Source organism: Palaemon carinicauda, chromosome 43, assembly GCF_036898095.1.
Source record: "Palaemon carinicauda isolate YSFRI2023 chromosome 43, ASM3689809v2, whole genome shotgun sequence".
Lineage (NCBI taxonomy): Eukaryota > Metazoa > Arthropoda > Malacostraca > Decapoda > Palaemonidae > Palaemon > Palaemon carinicauda.
In genome coordinates, this window is record NC_090767.1 from 25,545,500 (window position 1) to 25,566,417 (window position 20,918).

The 20,918-nt window shown below is 44.0% G+C and overlaps 1 long non-coding RNA gene across 1 annotated transcript in view; it reads right to left on the bottom strand.

The window, feature by feature from the left end:
• Positions 1-2,284: 2,284 nt before the first annotated feature.
• Positions 2,285-20,918, bottom strand: part of LOC137633614 (uncharacterized) — a 38,012-nt gene continuing 19,378 nt past the window's right edge. Inside the window, exon 3 of the long non-coding RNA XR_011042305.1 lies at positions 2,285-7,890. This is a non-coding gene — a long non-coding RNA (uncharacterized lncRNA). The remainder of the gene's footprint in view (positions 7,891-20,918) is intronic.

Genomic DNA, 20,918 nt, shown 5'->3' on the forward strand with positions numbered 1-20,918 from the left:
CAAGAGTTCTCTGGAAGGGTCCAGCAAAAGAACTGCCGCTTCTTTCATCAAAGGATTTCCCCCCCGAGGTCAAAAGTTCTCTGGAAGGGTCCAGCAAAAGAACTGCCGCTTCTTTCATCAAAGGATTTCCCCCCCCCCCCCCCCGAGGTCAAAAGTTCTCTGGAAGGGTCCATCAAAAGAACTGCCGCTTCTTTCATCAAAGGATTTCCACCCCGAGGTCAAAAGTTCTCTGGAAGGGTCCAGCAAAAGAACTGCCGCTTCTTTCATCAAAGGATTTCCCCCCCGAGGTCAAGAGTTCTCTGGAAGGGTCCAGCAAAAGAACTGCCGCTTCTTTCATCAAAGGATTTCTACCCCGAGGGCAAGAGTTCTCTGGAAGGGTCCAGCAAAAGAACTGCCGCTTCTTTCATCAAAGGATTTCCCCCCCGAGGTCAAAAGTTCTCTGGAAGGGTCCAGCAAAAGAACTGCCGCTTCTTTCATCAAAGGATTTCCACCCCGAGGTCAAGGGTTCTCTGGAAGGGTCCAGCAAAAGAACTGCCGCTTCTTTCATCAAAGGATTTCCCCCCCCCCCGAGGTCAAAAGTTCTCTGGAAGGGTCCAGCAAAAGAACTGCCGCTTCTTTCATCAAAGGATTTCCCCCCCCCGAGGTCAAAAGTTCTCTGGAAGGGTCCAGCAAAAGAACTGCCGCTTCTTTCATCAAAGGATTTCCCCCCCCCGAGGTCAAAAGTTCTCTGGAAGGGTCCAGCAAAAGAACTGCCGCTTCTTTCATCAAAGGATTTCCCCCCCCCGAGGTCAAAAGTTCTCTGGAAGGGTCCAGCAAAAGAACTGCCGCTTTTTTCATCAAAGGATTTCCACCCCGAGGTCAAAAGTTCTCTGGAAGGGTCCAGCAAAAGAACTGCCGCTTCTTTCATCAAAGGATTTCCACCCCGAGGTCAAAAGTTCTCTGGAAGGGTCCAGCAAAAGAACTGCCGCTTCTTTCATCAAAGGATTTCCCCCCCCCGAGGTCAAAAGTTCTCTGGAAGGGTCCAGCAAAAGAACTGCCGCTTCTTTCATCAAAGGATTTCCCCCCCCCGAGGTCAAAAGTTCTCTGGAAGGGTCCAGCAAAAGAACTGCCGCTTCTTTCATCAAAGGATTTCCCCCCCCCGAGGTCAAAAGTTCTCTGGAAGGGTCCAGCAAAAGAACTGCCGCTTCTTTCATCAAAGGATTTCCACCCCGAGGTCAAAAGTTCTCTGGAAGGGTCCAGCAAAAGAACTGCCGCTTCTTTCATCAAAGGATTTCCACCCCGAGGTCAAAAGTTCTCTGGAAGGGTCCAGCAAAAGAACTGCCGCTTCTTTCATCAAAGGATTTCCCCCCCCCGAGGTCAAAAGTTCTCTGGAAGGGTCCAGCAAAAGAACTGCCGCTTTTTTCATCAAAGGATTTCCACCCCGAGGTCAAAAGTTCTCTGGAAGGGTCCAGCAAAAGAACTGCCGCTTCTTTCATCAAAGGATTTCCACCCCGAGGTCAAAAGTTCTCTGGAAGGGTCCAGCAAAAGAACTGCCGCTTCTTTCATCAAAGGATTTCCCCCCCCCGAGGTCAAAAGTTCTCTGGAAGGGTCCAGCAAAAGAACTGCCGCTTCTTTCATCAAAGGATTTCCCCCCCCCGAGGTCAAAAGTTCTCTGGAAGGGTCCAGCAAAAGAACTGCCGCTTCTTTCATCAAAGGATTTCCCCCCGAGGTCAAAAGTTCTCTGGAAGGGTCCAGCAAAAGAACTGCCGCTTCTTTCATCAAAGGATTTCCCCCCCCCCCCCCCCCCGAGGTCAAAAGTTCTCTGGAAGGGTCCATCAAAAGAACTGCTGCTTCTTTCATCAAAGGATTTCTCCCCCGAGGTCAAAAGTTCTCTGGAAGGGTCCATCAAAAGAACTGCCGCTTCTTTCATCAAAGGATTTCCCCCCCGAGGTCAAAAGTTCTCTGGAAGGGTCCAGCAAAAGAACTGCCGCTTCTTTCATCAAAGGATTTCCACCCCGAGGTCAAGGGTTCTCTGGAAGGGTCCAGCAAAAGAACTGCCGCTTCTTTCATCAAAGGATTTCCCCCCCGAGGTCAAAAGTTCTCTGGAAGGGTCCAGCAAAAGAACTGCCGCTTCTTTCATCAAAGGATTTCCCCCCCCCAGGTCAAAAGTTCTCTGGAAGGGTCCAGCAAAAGAACTGCCGCTTCTTTCATCAAAGGATTTCCCCCCGAGGTCAACGAGTTCTCTGGAAGGGTCCAGCAAAAGAACTGCCGCTTCTTTCATCAAAGGATTTCCCCCCAGAGGTCAAAAGTTCTCTGGAAGGGTCCAGCAAAAGAACTGCCGCTTCTTTCATCAAAGGATTTCCCCCCCGAGGTCAAAAGTTCTCTGGAAGGGTCCAGCAAAAGAACTGCCGCTTCTTTCATCAAAGGATTTCCCCCCCGAGGTCAAAAGTTCTCTGGAAGGGTCCAGCAAAAGAACTGCCGCTTCTTTCATCAAAGGATTTCCCCCCGAGGTCAAAAGTTCTCTGGAAGGGTCCAGCAAAAGAACTGCCGCTTCTTTCATCAAAGGATTTCCCCCCCCAGGTCAAAAGTTCTCTGGAAGGGTCCAGCAAAAGAACTGCCGCTTCTTTCATCAAAGGATTTCCCCCCCCGAGGTCAAAAGTTCTCTGGAAGGGTCCAGCAAAAGAACTGCCGCTTCTTTCATCAAAGGATTTCCCCCCCGAGGTCAAAAGTTCTCTGGAAGGGTCCAGCAAAAGAACTGCCGCTTCTTTCATCAAAGGATTTCCCCCCCCAGGTCAAAAGTTCTCTGGAAGGGTCCAGCAAAAGAACTGCCGCTTCTTTCATCAAAGGATTTCCCCCCCGAGGTCAAAAGTTCTCTGGAAGGGTCCAGCAAAAGAAATGCTGCTTCATTCATCAAAAGAGTTCCGAGGTCAAGAGTTCTCTGGAACGGTCCATCAAAAGAATGGCCGCTTCCTTCATCAAAGGATTTCCATATTTAGTAGATTTGAGAACAAAGCCCTCAGAAGGATATTGGGAGTTAAATGGCAGGACAGGATTAGAAATGAATCTTTGAGATATTACTAGCGAGCCATATCTGTGTAACATCCAAAGGATGGAACATTAATTCAATTGACATAAAAGCCGCATTTTTACAGAGCACAGAGTTCAATAGAGAAATGTTCATTAAACCTCCCAAAGAAGCAAAGTGTGAAGATGACACACTGTGGTTGAGGAGTTAAAGACGCACGTTTGTCAAGATGGTGTGACTGAAAAGAACAGATTTGTCTCCACAAATAAATTCAAGAACATCAATTAATTCTAGGATATAAAAAGAAATTGCAGTAATTAGAGTGACTAAATGTCTGTATGATACCCATTTCATACCACGGGTCAACATGGTAGCAGAGCGTGTGATGAACTCATTCAAGCGAGTGATCACGTAATAGTAATGAAACAATTTTTCCGTTAATTGGCAACATCTCCCATCAGAGATGGTTTGTTCACATGCGATATTCTGTTAGGACTTATAATTCTGTGTGAACGAAGCGAGATTTGATCAACATGTCTTCGAAATTACGTGATCCGCCTAAATATTCAAGTGATAAAAGTTATGATATATGGTGTCGGGAACTTGCAGCAGGGAAATAATAAGCAATGTGGCGAAAAAGGACAGAGTCATCGCAGTGGCGCTCTCGTTGCCCGATGAAAGTGAGATTCGGTACAAAATCTTTAATGAAATAAAAATTGATGAATTAAATACGCAAGATGGCATGGACAAATTGTAAGAGTATTTGGATAAGTGGTGTAAAGAGGATGAACTGTCAGGTGCTTACAAAGGCTGGAGAAAATTTATTAAGTTTGAGAAAAATAAAGAGGATTCTATGGAAAAATATAGAAATGAATTTGATAAGAGTAAAAGTATTGAATAAATTCACGATTGAGATCCCAAAGTGTATATTAGCTTTCATTTTACTAGACAATGCAGCATTGGATACACAACAAAAACAGATAGCGTTAACGGCAGTGTCGTTTGATAAACCAGAAGAAATGTACGATAATATGAAAGTGGCTCTAATAAAGTTTTTTGGGAGCCAAGAATGTTTTTCAATGGAAAATAAAAATGAGACCTGGGTTTCCACATCTGATACTGCAGTGGCGATAAAGGTGGAAGATGCGGAAACTGCTTTAGTAGCCGAGGAAGCTTATCTCTCGGGTCATGGAAGGTATAGATGGAATGACAATAGACGTAATCGCTACATTAGAGGTCGTAGTCGAGGTAGAAGTAATTGGAGGAACAGTGAACATCAGGATTTTGTTAGAAAGTGCTATGTATGTGGCTCAACTTTCCATCTAGCAGCATCATGCCCTCATAATGTATATGTTAATCAAAATAAGGGAAGAGGATAAAATTGAGGGAAATAAAGGAGTTCACTGTTAGGAAATTTTTACAAGTAATACTTCTGGGAACACATTCATTGAATCATTTAACTATGGAGTGTTAGATTCAGCGTGCAGCTCAACAGTATGCGGAATAGACTGGTGCCGCACATTTCTGGATTCATTGGACCATATAGAATTAAAAGAAGTAGAGGAAGAAGAAAGTAATACGAAATTCAAGTTTGGTGATGGAGAGATTTAGAAATCATTAAACAGGGTCATTTTGCCTGTTACAAACTAATAATTCGTTTGAGACAAACTGAAAATTGGTCGTGCGATTATGATAAAACTGAGAGGTAAAGATGAATGGAAAATTGCAGTTGTTCAGAGTCGGGCAGGAAAAGCTACGGGTCAATATTGTAATTGGAGGAATTGGATGTTTGATGATGGTACAAGAATGGCAATAGATTGGAACAATGATGTAGAAGATTATTGCTACGTTGAGGAGGCCAATCAAAATGACATAATGGATGAATCAACGAATGATCGAATTTCCATAGATGTCAAGCCAAAGAAAGAGAACAAAAAGAAACACGAAAGAATTGAAGAAAAAGAAGCAAAAGAGAAAGAATTAGAACATTGGAAAAACTTCAATGTTTACGAAGAGGTGAAAGATGAAAGACTGCGATTCCTATATCAGTGAGAGATGGGTTTTGACAGGGAAGCAAACAGGAGATGGGTCAAAGCAAATGAAGGCAAGGCAAGGCTAGTAGCAAGGGGGTTCGAGGAAGAAGAGCAAATACAGTCAGATTCACCTACAGTTTCTAAAGAAATTCTGAGAACATTCATGGTAAATGTAACATCCAAAGGATGGAACATTAATTCAATTGACATAAAAGCCCCATTTCTACAGAGCACAGTGTTCAATAGAGAAGTGTTCATTAAATCTCCCAAAGAAGCAAAGTGTGAAGATGAGGATATAAAAAAAAAATTTCAATAATTATAGTGACTCTTTGGATACCACAGATCAACAATCAGGATGAGATCATGGCGAGGGGTAGATGAAGCTGGTTTGGGCATGCTCTTTGCACTCCCCAAGAGAGATTAGTTCACCAAACTTTCAACTGGGCTCCACGAGGCACTAGAAGAGTTGGAAGACCCAGACCTACATGGCAGAGGCCTGTGAAGCGTAAAGTAGAGGATGAATGGAGTAGTATGGATTTAAAAGCTCAAGACAGAGACGGCTGGCGAAATCTAACAGAGGCCCTTTGCGTTAATAAGCGTTGGAGGAGATGATGATGATGATGATGATGAAGAACTCAAACTTACAAACCACTTTAATGACCACACAGAGCAAGGAAATTGTAAACCAGAATGTCTTCAAAGAGGTTTTGAAGATAAGAAAATGATCACTGAAGAAAATCACTTCGAAAGAGGAACTGAAATGGGAAAACTAGACTGTAAAAAGTATATTGGAAAGTTTGCTGTTAAATAAAAGCAAAAAGATTAAAAGTTAGTTTTTTTTTTTAACAAATATTTTCAAAATTTCAAAATATGATTGACTCTACAGTATATTGAAAATTGTCAAATTATTTCACAAAGGATTTTAAAGTAATTTTCTATCAAAAGTGAATAGAAGTGTACCCGAGTGTACCCTCAAGCAAGAGAACTCTAACCCAAGACAGTGGAAGACCATGGTACAGAGGCTATCAGTTAGCAAATACAGTTGGCTAACACAACTCTGCTGTAGTGATAACTCTTGCAGAGTATAAATCTGTGGTTAAACTATAAGTAGGAGCTAATTATTATTTGCTAAGCTACAACCCTAATTGGAAAAGCAGGATGTTATAAGCCCAGGGGACCCAACAGGGAAAATAGCCCAGTAAGGAAGGGAAAGAAGGAAAAAGTAAAATAAATATCTCCTATATAAACTATAAAAACTCTAACAAAACGAGTGGAAGTGAAATTAGATAGAACAGAGTGCTTGAGTGTACCCTCGAGAAAGAGAACTCTAACCAAAGATAAAGAAAGACCCCAGGCTATGGCACTATCCAAGACTAGAAAACAATGGTTTAATTTTGGAGTGTCCTTCTCCTAAAAGAGCTGCTTACCATAGCTAAAGAGTCTCTTCTGCCTTTACCACGACAAAAGTGGCCACTGAACAATTACAGTGCAGTAGTTAACCCCTTGAGAGAAGAAGAATTGTTTGGTAATCTTAGTAAATTTATTAGTAAATACTTAGATGAAAAATCTATGGCCATACTCATTAATCACCACATATTTTCAAGAATTGATTACTGCAACTCACTGTTCTATGGCTTACCAAATTGTCAGCTGAAGAAAATTCAGGGAGTACAAAACAGAGCCGTTAGATTAATAAAAGGACTACACAATAGGGAAAGAGTTACCCCTGCACTAATTAAATTACACTGGCTACCGGTAAAAGCGAGAATTGAATACAATCTACTCTTACTAACGTTTAAGATACTGAACCAAAATGAACAAAAATATCTGAAAGAATGCCTGAATAAACTAGAACTAGAAACAAATGTTAACACAAGACACATGAGTGACAAACATAGACTATCTGAACCAAGAACAAATAGTAAATTTGGTGAAAGGGCTTTTAGCTACTGTGCGCCTAGACATTATAATAAACTGCCAACTGAAATGAAGGACCTAAAGGGAGCAATTGAATTTAAGAAGAAACTAAAGACATTACTTTTCACAAGATCATATGATTTGGAAGATGCTACAATCAAAGAATTGTATAAGTTATAATGAAAATGTTTCGTTAGATGATTAATATGGACCCGCCCGAGAAGTAGTTCACTCGACTTCAGTGGAGGGTTGGATTTAAACCCAAAACAAGTAAACAAGTACGTATGAGGACAGAGGAGATTATGTAAAGAATAGGCCAGACTATTTGGTGGAAAGTGCACCGTAATGAGAAAGAAGGATTCAATGTAATACTGTCTGGCTAGTCAAAGGACCCCATAACTCACTAGCGGTAGTATCTCAACGGGTGACTGGTGCCGTAGCCTAATCTAATATGAGATTTCACACTTGATTCTGAACAGAAATTGCATTAAACTTTACCATGACTTACACTGAAACCATTTGGTATCCTTCTCACCACTTTTGTATAACATCTAAATGTGATTAAGGTATTAAAAAGATTATAAAAATAAATTACATTGGATTAAAGCTTATGATAAAACCAAATACCTTTTGTGCCGACATTTTTTATATAATCTACCGAGTGACAAATTAAATTGTTTGGGCAGTGGTGAGGAGAGTCATGATTTTCCATTTGTTTTGCAACTCAACTTTTGATGGCTTTCTTAAGACTCTTGGAGTAGGCTGAGGGCTTCGTAAGACTCCTGGAGTCCATTGGGGTCTTTGTAAGACTCTTTGAGTTGACCGAGGGCTTCGTAAGACCACATCATCACATTTACTGACTTAGGCACTTGCAAAGCCTTCTTGAATTCTTGCTATAGATTCTCTCTATCGCACCAATTACTGAAGGAAGATTCTCTGCAATAAAAGAGAAAAGTTATCAAATGGTCTCAACCTTGGATTAAAGATAAATAAAATATTTAAAATATTCATCATTGGTCTGATAGGAGGAAGAACAGCTTGCTTTGTTAAGTAATAATTCAAATAAGTACGATAGTACTTAAATAAGTAGTACAGGTCATTTTACTGTTTACTAAGAATAGGGCACTTAAATTTAGCTCCTCTTGCCCATACAAAACCAGAGAAATAATTTTGATTATTCCATACATTAGTACATTCTTCTTGTCTCTCAAAATGGCCGACTAGAAAAATTCTTCAGATTCAAACATTTATATATTTTGTATATTACAAATAAAATTACTCTGGTTAAAATGAAACTATGAAATAGAAGTTTTTAAATAAACCATCAGTGATATTCAACATATTAATGTACATTTATACAGTATATCTTTTCTAAAACACTAAAATCCTATGTCAGTTCTTTAATCATAAAATGTATCTTAATATATTTTAAGTATTAATAACTTATATAATAAACTGCAAGAGTATTTTATACCAAATGATAGATGGATTTTATTAAATAACACATTTTTGAGACTCAAAACGGAAACAAAATCATATCCAAATTTCCCTGGAGATTTCCACCCGATACTTCTCTCTCTACAATGAAATTAGAATCAATATTTATGTGGCGAGAAGGATATATGAACCTGGGATTGTAACATAGAAAATGTTAAATTTATTTTAAATGTATTTTATAAAGAAGGAATTTATAATATGTACACTAAGTCAATAGTGTAAGAAAATCACGCTAACACAATGGACATTAGACAGTAGAAACCTACGTGTCGGCCGAATAAGGTGATCATCGTCATGTTTCCCTTAAGAAGAACTTATTATCTGGACAAGATTTACTAAATACGATGCCATAGTATTTCCTAATCTAAAAAAAATTGCAGATTCAATGTAAGACCTTTGAATAACTTGCAAAACATTCGTCACAGAGGGCCATTTCACTCTCTCCGTTACTCTTTTCAACGTGTCTGTTGGAAAAGCAGGATGCTTTAGCCCAGGGGATCCAACAGACAATAGCCCAATGAGGAAAAGAAACAAGGAAAAATTAAATATTCTAAGAAGAGTAACATTAAAAATATCAAATTTGGAAATAATTTGTATTTTTCCTAACATACAGACCAGGAGCTATTAATAATAGGGTATTACTTTCGGCGTAGCTGAAAGACTAACCATGATCATTTTAGTGGAGGATAACTACCCCATCCGCTAGTTAGCGAGTGGGGGTTGGGGTAGACTGGCTACCCCGCTCACGCATCCCTGTCGGCTGATTAACTACTTTGCTTTATGGCAGGACTTCTCGGGGGACAGGGTGGCAGGCCAATTTGTATAAATAGCTCCAGCTTTGTATGTTAGGAAAAATAAAAATTATTTCCAAATTTGATATTTGTTCTGACACAGATACAAACCTTCGCTCTTTATAATAGGGTGACTTACTCTTAGGAGGGAGGAAGTCCTCACCAACTGGCCTTGGTCACGACCCGGGGGCCTCTCTATTGATCGAAAGTAGAAGGGACCCTACCCTCGCTAAAATCAAGTGCCGATATGAGGTAATGCACTGATAGCGGCCTGCAGAAGCTTGTGTGTGAGTGGAACTAACAGTGTGGCTTGTCTTTAACATAGGAACTCGAGTACAACACCTATTGTTCTTATAGACTTACCCAATACCCTCCCTCTAAAAGGTATTGGGGATGTAACAAAGTATTCTTCTATACTTAGGAGGCACAAGGGAAATGGGTCTTACCTGCAGCAAAGCGAGGTCATTTATGCTGAGGCTTGCGGAGCTGTTTTCCCCAGAGGGGAGAAGGTGAAAGGAAGAAAGGAGCCAGGCATTCTTACTCATTCACCCCAGACTAATTCGGGTAACCTCAGCCCTCAATCCTCTGCTACTTGTCCATCAAGGAGCCTGAGGTGTTTAGATCATTTGTTGTGCGATCACCACTGGACCAATGGAAAAGGTCTCCATGTTCTTGTGGGTTACGTCTTTGGAGGTAGTGGGTCATGAAGGTCGATTGACGCTTCCACATGCCCACTTGAAAGTATCTACACCACAGAGTAGTTTCTTGAACGCCAGGGACGTAGTGACGCCAGTGACGTTACGAGCTCTGGGTCTTAGGATGGAGGAGAGTCTAGATTAAGAGTAACCTCAATTGCCTTCCGATCCAAGAGGAGAAGGAAAACATTGAGGTCCTCCTCTTGACCTTCCCCGTGCTGGTCAACAGTGCAGACACATGGGGGCGAGCTGGTATCATTCTTTTAAGGTAACCCTACAAACTCCTCACTGGGTAAAAACCCAGTTGATGGATTTCCGGTTACCGAACAAAGACTCTATATTCGAAATGGGCTGTACCTAGGGTACAGCACACTCGAATTTGAGTCTTGGCAATCCACTCAGGGACGCCGCTGAGGATTACTTCTCCCCGTCTCCTAGGGTAGGAAACATCAGAGGTTGGATCATACAACACACTAACTCTCTTGGTCAAAAGCCCAAGTAAATAAAAAGGGCGTCTTCCGTGAAAGGAAGCGATCTGCTGCTGGGCCTAAGGTTCATAGAGAGGGGCCTTCAGAGACTGAAGGATCCGAACCGCGTTCCCAGGAGGAGGTTGAGATCCGACGGGGGACAAGTTATCTCAAACTTGCATAAGCAAAGGCACCGATGGGAGAGAATCCCCTTCCAGACATCAGTCACAAAGGACCGAACACTTCGCCTGGAAGACCGACGCTGAAAAGTGTCCGAGGTGCCAAGACATCTTTTCCGTAACCTGTTGCAAAAGGCCTCTCTGAGAGGGGTGGTGTAGGATCGTCCCAGGCGAGAAGTCGAAGCAGAGCTACAGCTCAGGAAAGTGTTAGCATGTGGCTGCTTGGAAGATAATGCCGTGCAGGAAGATCCCTCAGAACTCCGTCAGGGGCTGCAAAAGGTCTGGGAACCATTCTGCGTGATGCCATAGCGAAGCTATTGGAGTCATTGATAAGATCCTGCTTATCCTGACTGGGCTGAGGACTTTTTCACCAGACCGAATGGGGGGGGGGGGAAACAAGGTACACCTCTAGGCTGCCCCATTGATCTTGGAATACATCTTGTTTGAGGTCCTGGGGAAAGGTCGAGTGGGAGCCTGAAGATCAGAGCCGCTGCGAGCATAACCCCAGTCGGGGACCCAACAAAGTTAAGACTTTGTTGGATACAAGATGATTCGAAGACACTAGGAGCCCACTATCTCAGTGGTTTTGCAAGCACATTCCTATACCAGGAATGACGCGAGCAGATGGGGGAAACAAGTTGTCCTCTGTCCATCTGAGGCTTCGTACTGCTAGATGGTTCTCTAAGAGAGGTGAATGCTGGTACCTTTCTGAATCGGGCCAACAGACGAGGATGGAATGATATGGCATATGACCCCGGCCGCCCTCTCTCTTTTGATGCATTACAGAGAGCATCAGGTTCAGAGGGAAGATGAGAAGCCAGGCCTCTTTGCAGAAGCTCTTGTCTGCCACCCATCAACCGCGGATTGTCCAGCGGTGAGTGCATAGCAATAAACACACCTTGAGGTGATGTTGAGTCGTGTAACTAATTGCACGTTCTTGCAACGAAGGGGAACAGCCTATTCTTCCTCCAACTGCCATTAATCCAGTGTGGTTGGCCGAATAAGACCAATACCAAACGGTAAACCAGTTAATCAGTACAGCTTATGTTATGATAGCGAATCTCCATAGGGATCGCTTTCCGGACAAGAGACTGTACGGTAATCACCAAACACATCCAACCAAACCCTAGAGGAGATTGAGACATATCTTCAATCTATTGTTGGGTGGGTAAAGAGCATAAGTCTACTACGGAGTAGTAACACCCAACTGTGCGCATGACAAGCATACATGCGTAGTTTGACTTAAAAGTCGTGTCCGGAACTCGGTTGGAGTTGGAAACATTTGTAAAGGAGGTTTCCCGTTCTAAGGACAAAGAAAACGTTCGTACTTCTCCGTCTCTGATTGGTAAACTAGCATTTATATTAGATGTTCCCTACTAGGGAACAGATATGCTTATGAGAAGTTTCCAGCTATAGCCATCGTAGGAGACTAAGACTTCCGATCGGGGGAAAGGAAAAAATGCCTATAAGAAGGCAGAACGTAAATGTCGTGTGTCTGGTTACAGGAAAGTAGCCAAGTAATGTACTGAATAACCTGGTTTCAGCACGGGATATAAATATACAACTTAATAGAACGGAGTTCTAACTGGAAGATGTATATAGCTCTTATTGGCAGAAAGATCGTTTGCACGCATGTACTGTAGTCCATTTGCGCTAGCGCATGCGTATTCTCTGCCTCCAGGAAACGCTTGCAACGAATCCGGTTGCGGGAATACTGTATATGCGATGAATCGCAACATTATTGCAAGAAAGAATTTTGATCGTAGACTAACTAATATTTTCTTGAATGAGAGCGAATATGTTCTCAAACAAAATATACAGTTACAGAGGCGATCATTTCCCCTTTGGTTTACCCCTCCTCTGTATGTGAGGGGCTAGCCAGGGTTCATTACACAGAAACGGGACAAATTGTTCGAAACAATAACCCTGTAAGGATAGAATAAAAAAAAAGTCTCGGAAGACTATTGTGTAAAAAGGCAGGTCGTTATACCCAGGGTACAATGACGGGGGAGGCTGCCTTCATCAAACGGTAGAACCGAATTTAAGACAATAACCTCGCGGTTTTGTCTTGGCTAGAGTGCATGCTCAGGGAAGGCTTACGGCCTTCATGAAGTTTTAACACCCATTGAAGTTTTGTAAAAAAAAAACCTCTCAGGAACGAGTCTCCCGAAAAAGGGTGAAGTCTCGTATGTGGGGGTTTGCTTCAAGAAAGCCAGACAAAATTGCCATCGAGCGCTTACCGAAAGGGGTTGCCATCGAACGCTTTCTCAATGGTGAGAAAACTACCGTCTAAAACAGGCAAGGCCTGCCAGGGGAAATGAACTGCAATGTAAAGAATTTTTCATTCCCCGCTCATTTCCATCTGCTAACCAAACCACTCGAAGTGGGAAGGTGGAGGAAAGATGACGGTGGTTCGTTCGAAAACGAAAGGATCGGTGCTGGCGAAACCAGACTAGCTGATATAAATAATCAGCTGGGAGTGTAGAGGGGGGGGGCGAGTCGACGTTTTCAGAAAACTCTGAATCGTGGAAACAGAGATTCGGATGAGAACCTAGGGGTTCAGAATCTATTTGTGAATTCCTTTCTCATGACCTTAAGGAATGTTGTGCCGAGAACCTGCAGGAACTCTGTCGCTGATTCATAAGAGTAAAGCTCTTGATGACGATGGGCGTGCGCGAACAATTCACGGGATGACAGTTCGAAAACTCTGTCATGAGAGTAAACCTCTTGTTCACTCGTGAACACTTCGCGCAACGAGAATCCGAAAACTCTGTCATATAAGTATGGCTATGGTCACGAGAACCCAAAGGTTCAGCATGAACGGCGTTGTGAGACCCCGAAGGATCATAAGAGTTGTTAGTGCACTTCAACCGATTGCGTGCGCGCCAAGTTGGTCGTGCGTGCAAGCCAATGTGGTCATGCGCTCCAATCCGATCGTGTGCGCGCGCCATTATGGTCGTGTGCTCCTATCCGATCGTGCGCGCTAAAATGGTCGTGCGCTCTTGCGTCGGAAGGGAGCTTGTGCGCGCACTTTTTTCGCGCTCGTGGAGCGCATGAGGTTGTTCGCGCACCTGGCGCGCATAAGGTTGCCTGCGCGCGAGAGCTCTCAGGTTGGTGAGAGAACTCACTGCTACACTCACCTGAAGGTTCACGATAGCTTGTGTTGTGTGAGCGCGAACGATCAACACAACGAGAGTTTAGAAACTCTCTGTCATAAAAAGAATGACTCAGGTCACGAGAACCGAAAAGATCAGCGTGAACTGTGTTGCGCAAACCCGAAGGGTCAGCGCAATGAGAAACCGAAGTTTCCCTGTCACTAAACACCGAAGTGTCGGAGTGACTAAAGTTACGAGAGCCCAAGGGTTCTGCGTAACTAATGTTACAAGAACCAAAAGGGTCAGCGTAACGAGAAACCGAAGTTTCCTTGTCACAAAACACCGAAGTGTCAGTGACTAAAGTTACGAGAGCCCTAGGGTTCCACGTAACTGATGTTAGGAGACCCCGAAGGGTCAGCGTAACAAGAAATTGCAGTTTCCCTATCACAACACACCGGAGTGTCAGAGTGACTAAAGTTACGAGAGCCCAACGGTTCGGCATAACTATGTTACGAGACTCCAAAGGATCAGCGTAACGAGGAATCGAGATTCCTCTGTCACGAGACCCCGAAAGGTCAGCGTGATTGATGGCAAACGTTCCCAAAGGCTCAATGTAACCATCGTTACGAGAGCCCGAAGGTTCAGCGTAACTGAAACCCGAAGGTTTCGAGCAGTCCTGAAGGACTCCTACTGTCATGAGAACCAGCAGGATCAACATGACGCGAGCTCGAAGGCTCAAACGACCACGCCAGCCCAAAAGGATGATCAAACGAGACCCCAAAGGATCAAAGAGAACCAGCACGTCCAAGATAACACCTCCGCATAAGAGGTTTGTTGTCCCGAAGGAGAAAGTCGCTTAGAGAAGGCTCTCGCTCCGCCCCTGAAGGAGAACCATAAGCGTAGGGATAACCTGCTTCGGAGAAAGCTCTGCCACCGCCCCTGGTGGATCAGCAAGCTCCTACAAGTTATTTCTCCCGAACGAGAGGGAAGTTCTCCCGAAGGAGATTGCCTAAGACAAGCTTTCTCCCAGCTCTATGGGAATATAGCATGGGCGTAAAATATCTCTGGCGAACGAGGGAGAAGTCCTCCCGAAGAAGGACATTGCCAAAGACAAGCTTTCTCCCAGCTCTATGGGAAAAAAGCATAGGCGTAAAAAATCTCTCGCGAACGAGAGAAATCCTCCCCCAAGAGGACATAGCCCAAGTAAAGCTTTATCCCAGCTCTATGGGGAAAAAAGCATAGGTGTAAACAAAAATCACTTTCTCTCTCTCTCGCTCGAGAGAGAGAGAGAGAAGTTCCCCTCGAAGGAGGAACATCAAGTTGAAGGTTGACAGCGAATGCTACCTCGTAATGAGGGCAGTTCACGAGCTACCACATGTGTACTACGTCACTGTTACCTGTGAAAAAAGGAAGTTGTTATCAATTACAATTCATGCTTTGTTGCACAAAATACACTATTCGGGGAATAAGTCACCTTCCTTTTAAGATAATTCCTCGAAAGGGAGCTGAACTCTTGTAAACTTTAATTCTGTAATGAACAAACACACGGCAGTGTTGAGAACCTGCCGAAAGACAACAACCTTACAGCGGAGGCAGTTGGATACGATGTCAACAGCACTAAAGTTACCCGTATCTAACAACGCATATTTCCAATTATACATATATATACACTCGAGAAAAAAAAAATAAAAAATAATCAAGGCCAGTCTTTGCAGGAGAAGGACAGCATGTCGGTCCTCTATCAAGCCAAAGTAAAGTGGTTACTCAGCCGAGAGGTGTGCGTGAGCGGGGTAGCCAGTCTACCCCACCCCGGATGGGGTAGTTATCCCACACTAAAATTATCATGGCTCGTCTTTCAGTTGCGCCGAAAGTAATACCCTATTATAAAAATGATATTTTGATTATAAAATAAATTTTTGAATATACTTACCCGGTGAATATATAATAGCTGACGTCTCCGACGGCTCGACAGATTCCCAAAAACTCGCGAGCGATCGCCGTGAAGGTTGCGGGTGTGACCACCAGCGCCGACTATCGGCCAGATACCGCATATACTTGTCAACATCTCCAGTTCTTCTCAGTCCCCTAGGTCTCTGTCGGGGAGGAAGGGAGGGCCTTTAACTTATATATTCACCGGGTAAGTATATTCAAAAATTTATTTTATAATCAAAATATAATTTTTAAATATTAAACTTAGCCGGTGAATATATAATAGCTGATTCACACCCATGGTGGTGGGTAGAGACCAGTATTAATACAATAAAGGCATATATGCTCAAGAGTTTTTGACAACTATTCAAAAAACAGACTTAAGTATAGGTACCTGGTAAGGAAGCACTCTGAATATTACTCTGCCTCATTAGTCCGCTATCCTCACGAAGCCCAGCGATCCTCTTAGGATACTGAAAGACTCCCAGGAGCTGCTATAACCAGGGTGAACACCCCTATAACAGGACCTCATCAATACCCTTAATCTGGGTGCTCTCAAGAAACAATATTTTGACCACCCGCCAAATCAAAAAGATTGCGAAAGACTTCTTAGTCTCCCGTACAACCCAAAATAAGATTAAAAATTTCAAGAGTAGATTAAAAGGATATTGGGATTAAGGGAATGTAGTGGTAGAGCCTTCACCCACTACTGCACTCGCTGCTACGAATGGTCCCAGTGTGTAGCAGTCCTCATAAAGAGTCTGGACATCTTTCAAGTAATATGAAGCGAAAACCGACTTGCCTCTCCAAAAGGTCGCGTCCATAATACTTTTAATGGGTCTATTTTGCTTAAACGCTACAGAAGATGCTATCGCTCTAACTTCATGAGCCTTGACTTTAAGTAAATTATGATCCTTCTCACTTAATTGAGAGTGTGCCTCCCGAATCAAAAGTCTAATAAAATAAGACCACGCATTCTTAGACATGGGCAAAGAGGGCTTTTTAAACGGAGTACCATAAAGCCTCTGAACAACCTCGTCGCGGTTTAGTTCTGGATAAACAAAATTTAAGAGCTCTAATGGGGTACAGCACTCTTTCAACTTCATTCCCCACAATCTCAGAAAGACTGGGGATTTCAAATGATTTAGGCCAAGGACGAGACGGAAGTTCATTCTTGGCCAAAAAAAAAACCAAGTTGAAGAGCGCATACTGCTTTATTAGAGGAGAAGCCGATGTTCTTGCTAAAAGCATGTATCTCACTAACCCTTTTAGCCGAAGCCAAGCTCACCAAAAAAAAAAAAGTGTCTTGAGGGTAAGATCCTTCAGGGAGGCTGAATTTAATGGTTCAAACCTGTCTGACATAAGGAACTGTAGGACCATGTCCAAGTTCCAAGCAGGAGTCGAAATATGAAGCTCCTTGGAAGTCTCGAAAGACTTAAGCAGGTCTTGGAGATCTTTGTTATTAGAAAGATCCAAACCCTTATGCCTGAAAACAGAAGCTAACATGCTTCTGTAGCCTTTAATGGTGGATGCAGAGAGGGAGCGACCGTTTCTCAGATAAGGCAGAAAATCCGCAATCTGCGCTACAGAGGCACTTGGAAGAGGAAATAGAGGAGGACTTGCACCAGTCTCTAAATACCTCCCATTTCAACTGATAGGTCCTGATGGTAGAGGATCTTCTAGCCCTCGCGATCGCTCTAGCTGCCTCCTTCGAAAACCCTCGAGCTCAAGAGTCTTTCGATAGTCTGAAGGCAGTTAGACGAAGCGTGGGGAGGCTTTGATAAAATCTCTTTACGTGAGGCTGTCGCAAGAGATCCATCCGTAACGGCAGACTTCTTGGAACGTCTACCAGCCATAGAAGTACCTCTGTGAACCACTCTCTCGCGGGCCAGAGTGGAGCAACCAATGTCAACCTGGTCCCTTCGTGAGAGGTGAACTTCTGCAGCACCTTGTTTAGGATCTTGAAAGGTGGAAAGGCATAAACGTCCAGGTGAGACCAGTCCAGCAGGAAAGCGTCTATGTGGGCTGCCTCTGGATCTGGAACTGGAAAGCAGTAAGTCGAGAGCCTCTTTGTCAGTGAAGTCGCAAAAAGATCTATGGTGGGTTGACCCCATGTCATCCATAGCTTCTCGCACACAGTCTTATGCAACGTCCACTCCATGGAGATGACTTGTCCTCTTCTGCTGAGGCAGTCCGCCAAGACATTCATTTTTCCTTGCACAAATCTCGCCAAAGGAGAGATGTTACTTGCCTTAAATGGAGTTCCTTCTGATCCGTGGATCAAAGACCCGAGCATTCCAGATTGTCCAGTGGAGCTCCCTAACCCAAATCCGATGCATCTGAATACAACACATGGTTTGGGTTCTTGATCGCAAGAGAAAGACCTTCTTGAAGTCTGATGTTGCTGTCCCACCAAGTCAGACATGTCTAGACTGAGTTGGAGATTGGGAAAGAGATACTCTCTAAGCCCTTCTCCTTGTTCCAATGGTTTAGGTGAAATTGGAGAGGGCATAGGTTGAGTCTCCCCAGAGAGATAAACTACTCCAGCGATGAAAGAGTTCCCACGAGGCTAGTTCAAACTCTTACAGAGCAACTGTTTTTCTCTTGCAAGTGAAGGACTTTTAACAGAGCTTGTTCCATTCTTGTGGGAGACGAAAAGGCCCGAAAAATCAGACACTGTATCTCCATTCCCAAATAAAGAATAGTCTGGGATGGGGTACTGTAAGTTACGACTTCTCTACGTTCACTATGAGACCTAGCTCCTTGGTTAGGTCTAATGTCCATTAGAGGCTCTCCAGACAGCGATATAATGACGACGCCCTGATTAGCCAGTCGTCAAAATAAAGGGAGGCTCTGAATCCTCAAAAAATGTAGAAAGCTTGCTACATTTTGCAAGGGCCTTGTAAAAACAAGAGAAGCAGGAATGAGGCCGAAGTACAGTGCTCGAAATTGGTACATTACTTTCCCGTCCACAAACCTCAGATGTTGTTGAAAGTTTGGATGAATCGGGATGTGGAAGTATGCATCCTGAAGGTCGAGAGAGACCATCCAGTCGCCTTCCCTTACTGCTGCCAAGACAGATTTGGTAGTCTTCATCGTGAAGTTTGTCTTGACAATGAACACATTGAGCGCACTTACATCTTAAGTACTCCTGCAGTGAACGTGGCTGCCAGATCATTGGAGCCATCCCTGATAGCCTTGTTCCTGCAGTGAACGTGGCTGTCAGATCATTGGAGCCATCCCTGATAGCTTTGTTCATGCATGACATAATTGTACAGCAATACATTGACAGCTGGAGAGACCTTCTTACTTAAGGCTCCCAGGGATCAATCCAACAAATAAAAACTTCAAACGCTCGAAAAAACTCCTAACAGGAGATGGTCTAGCTCTGAAGCCGACCATAAAATCTTGGAGCGTCTCATGGCCAGGCGACGGGGAGAGTCTACGAGGCTTGAGAAGTCTCCCTGGGCAGAGGCAGGAACTCCCAAGCCGAGAACTTCTCCCGTGTCATACCAGACGCTCGCTCTAGAAGCCAGTCTAAAAGGAGGGAAAGCAAAGGCTGTCTTCCCCAAACTCCTCCTGGTGATCAACCAGTCGCCTAGCAAACGTAAAGCTTTCTTAGAAGAGCGAGAGAGCACTAGCTTAGAAAACGACGGCTTCGAAGTAGCTAGGCCTAGCGTAAACTCTGACGGAGGCGAACGAGGAGCAGCAGTTACAAAATGGTCCGGAAACAGATCCTTAAAAATCAGCATGATTTTTTTAAAGTCCATAGAGGGCTGAGCAGCTTTAGGCTCCTCTCCGTCTGAAAAAGTCCCCAAAGGAATATCAGTTGGAGGGGGATCAGCAACTTCCTCATCTGAAGGAACCTCGTCCGACAATAGCCGAGTCTCATGAAAAGGAGAGACCTGCCGCGGCGGCAACGCTTGACAGGCAATGTCAACAAGCAAAGGAGCAGCAGTAGCAGTAGAGGAAGCGACGTCACGCCGCTGCTGAAAGGACTGAAATCCTTGTGACTGACCAACAACAAGTGAAGTTGATTGACGCTCGACGTCACGTCGGAACTGCCTTGACTGCATAGACAAAGCAGACAAAACAACCTCCGACTGCGGTGATTGACGCTCAACGTCACGTCGAGGCAACGGAGCCGGTCGGCGAACGTCAGTGCAGGGCTGTGGCGGCAGCAGCTGAACGTCAGTCTGAGACTAGCAAAGGGGGATCCATGTCACGTGACTGACGTGAAAAACTACCGACATCACGTTTCAAAGTACAAGAAACGTCAGCACTAACGTCAAACGGACGAGTAAATACTCGTTTGGGCGGCTGACGGCCCGAGTCTCGTTCAGCGTAACGGCGACTCGAAAGCAAAGGATCATCGCGAACCTGCTCAACGTCATACTCCTCCATAAGGGAGGCAAGCTTAGTCTGCATGTCCCGCAGGACAACCCACTTCGGATCAACGGGAGTTGGAACGGGCCGAGACGACGGTAACGTCTGTGTTGGCAAAACATTGCCTTTACCGCGACCCTCGGACCCCGTGTTACGCTTGCGTTTAATAGGCGAACAGTCTTCCGACGACTGCAAAGGGTCAGAGCTGTCCCAATGGCTACAGCCAGGACGCTGGACCTGTCCTGAAGGGACTGACTTTCGCTTCAAGGGTCTAGAAACCTTGCGCCAAGGTTTCTTGTGCGAAAAGTCTTCGGATGACGAGGAGAACACAGTCTCACCCGTCTTATGGTAAGGGCGATCTTGACGAGAAACGTCCGATACCAAAGAGGGAACGTCTGTACGTTGGTTAAAGCCTCTCGTCCCCTTAAATCCTACGACATTACTTCTCCCTGGTGCAGGGGAGCCTGAAAGAGGTCTCGGACTAGGGGAGCGACAAGCACGAACAAACGAACCCTCCGCAACACACAACATGTTTTTAGCACTTACTTCACTGATATCGTATTTTTCAATAATTTCACATTAGGCATGAATAAAACTGATTTCTACCTGAAGCACGCAATTCTCCCTTACATCAAAAGGTTAGAATTGCGAAATGAGTCGTATAATGTAAGCACATTAGTACAATGAAACACACATGCAAAAATCAATAAACATATACATATCGAATAAAACGGAAATATATAAAGTTAAAAAGATCACTGACTGGGGAGGAGACTAAACACTAGTTCACTAAGGACTACGTTTTCAATCTCCCACCGTACAGTGCCTTGGGACGAGAATAAAAACTAAAACGTTTTATCCTCTCTCCCCGTACAGAGACTTGGGACGAGAGTAAAAAACTGAATCGAGAACAACGTTACTCGCT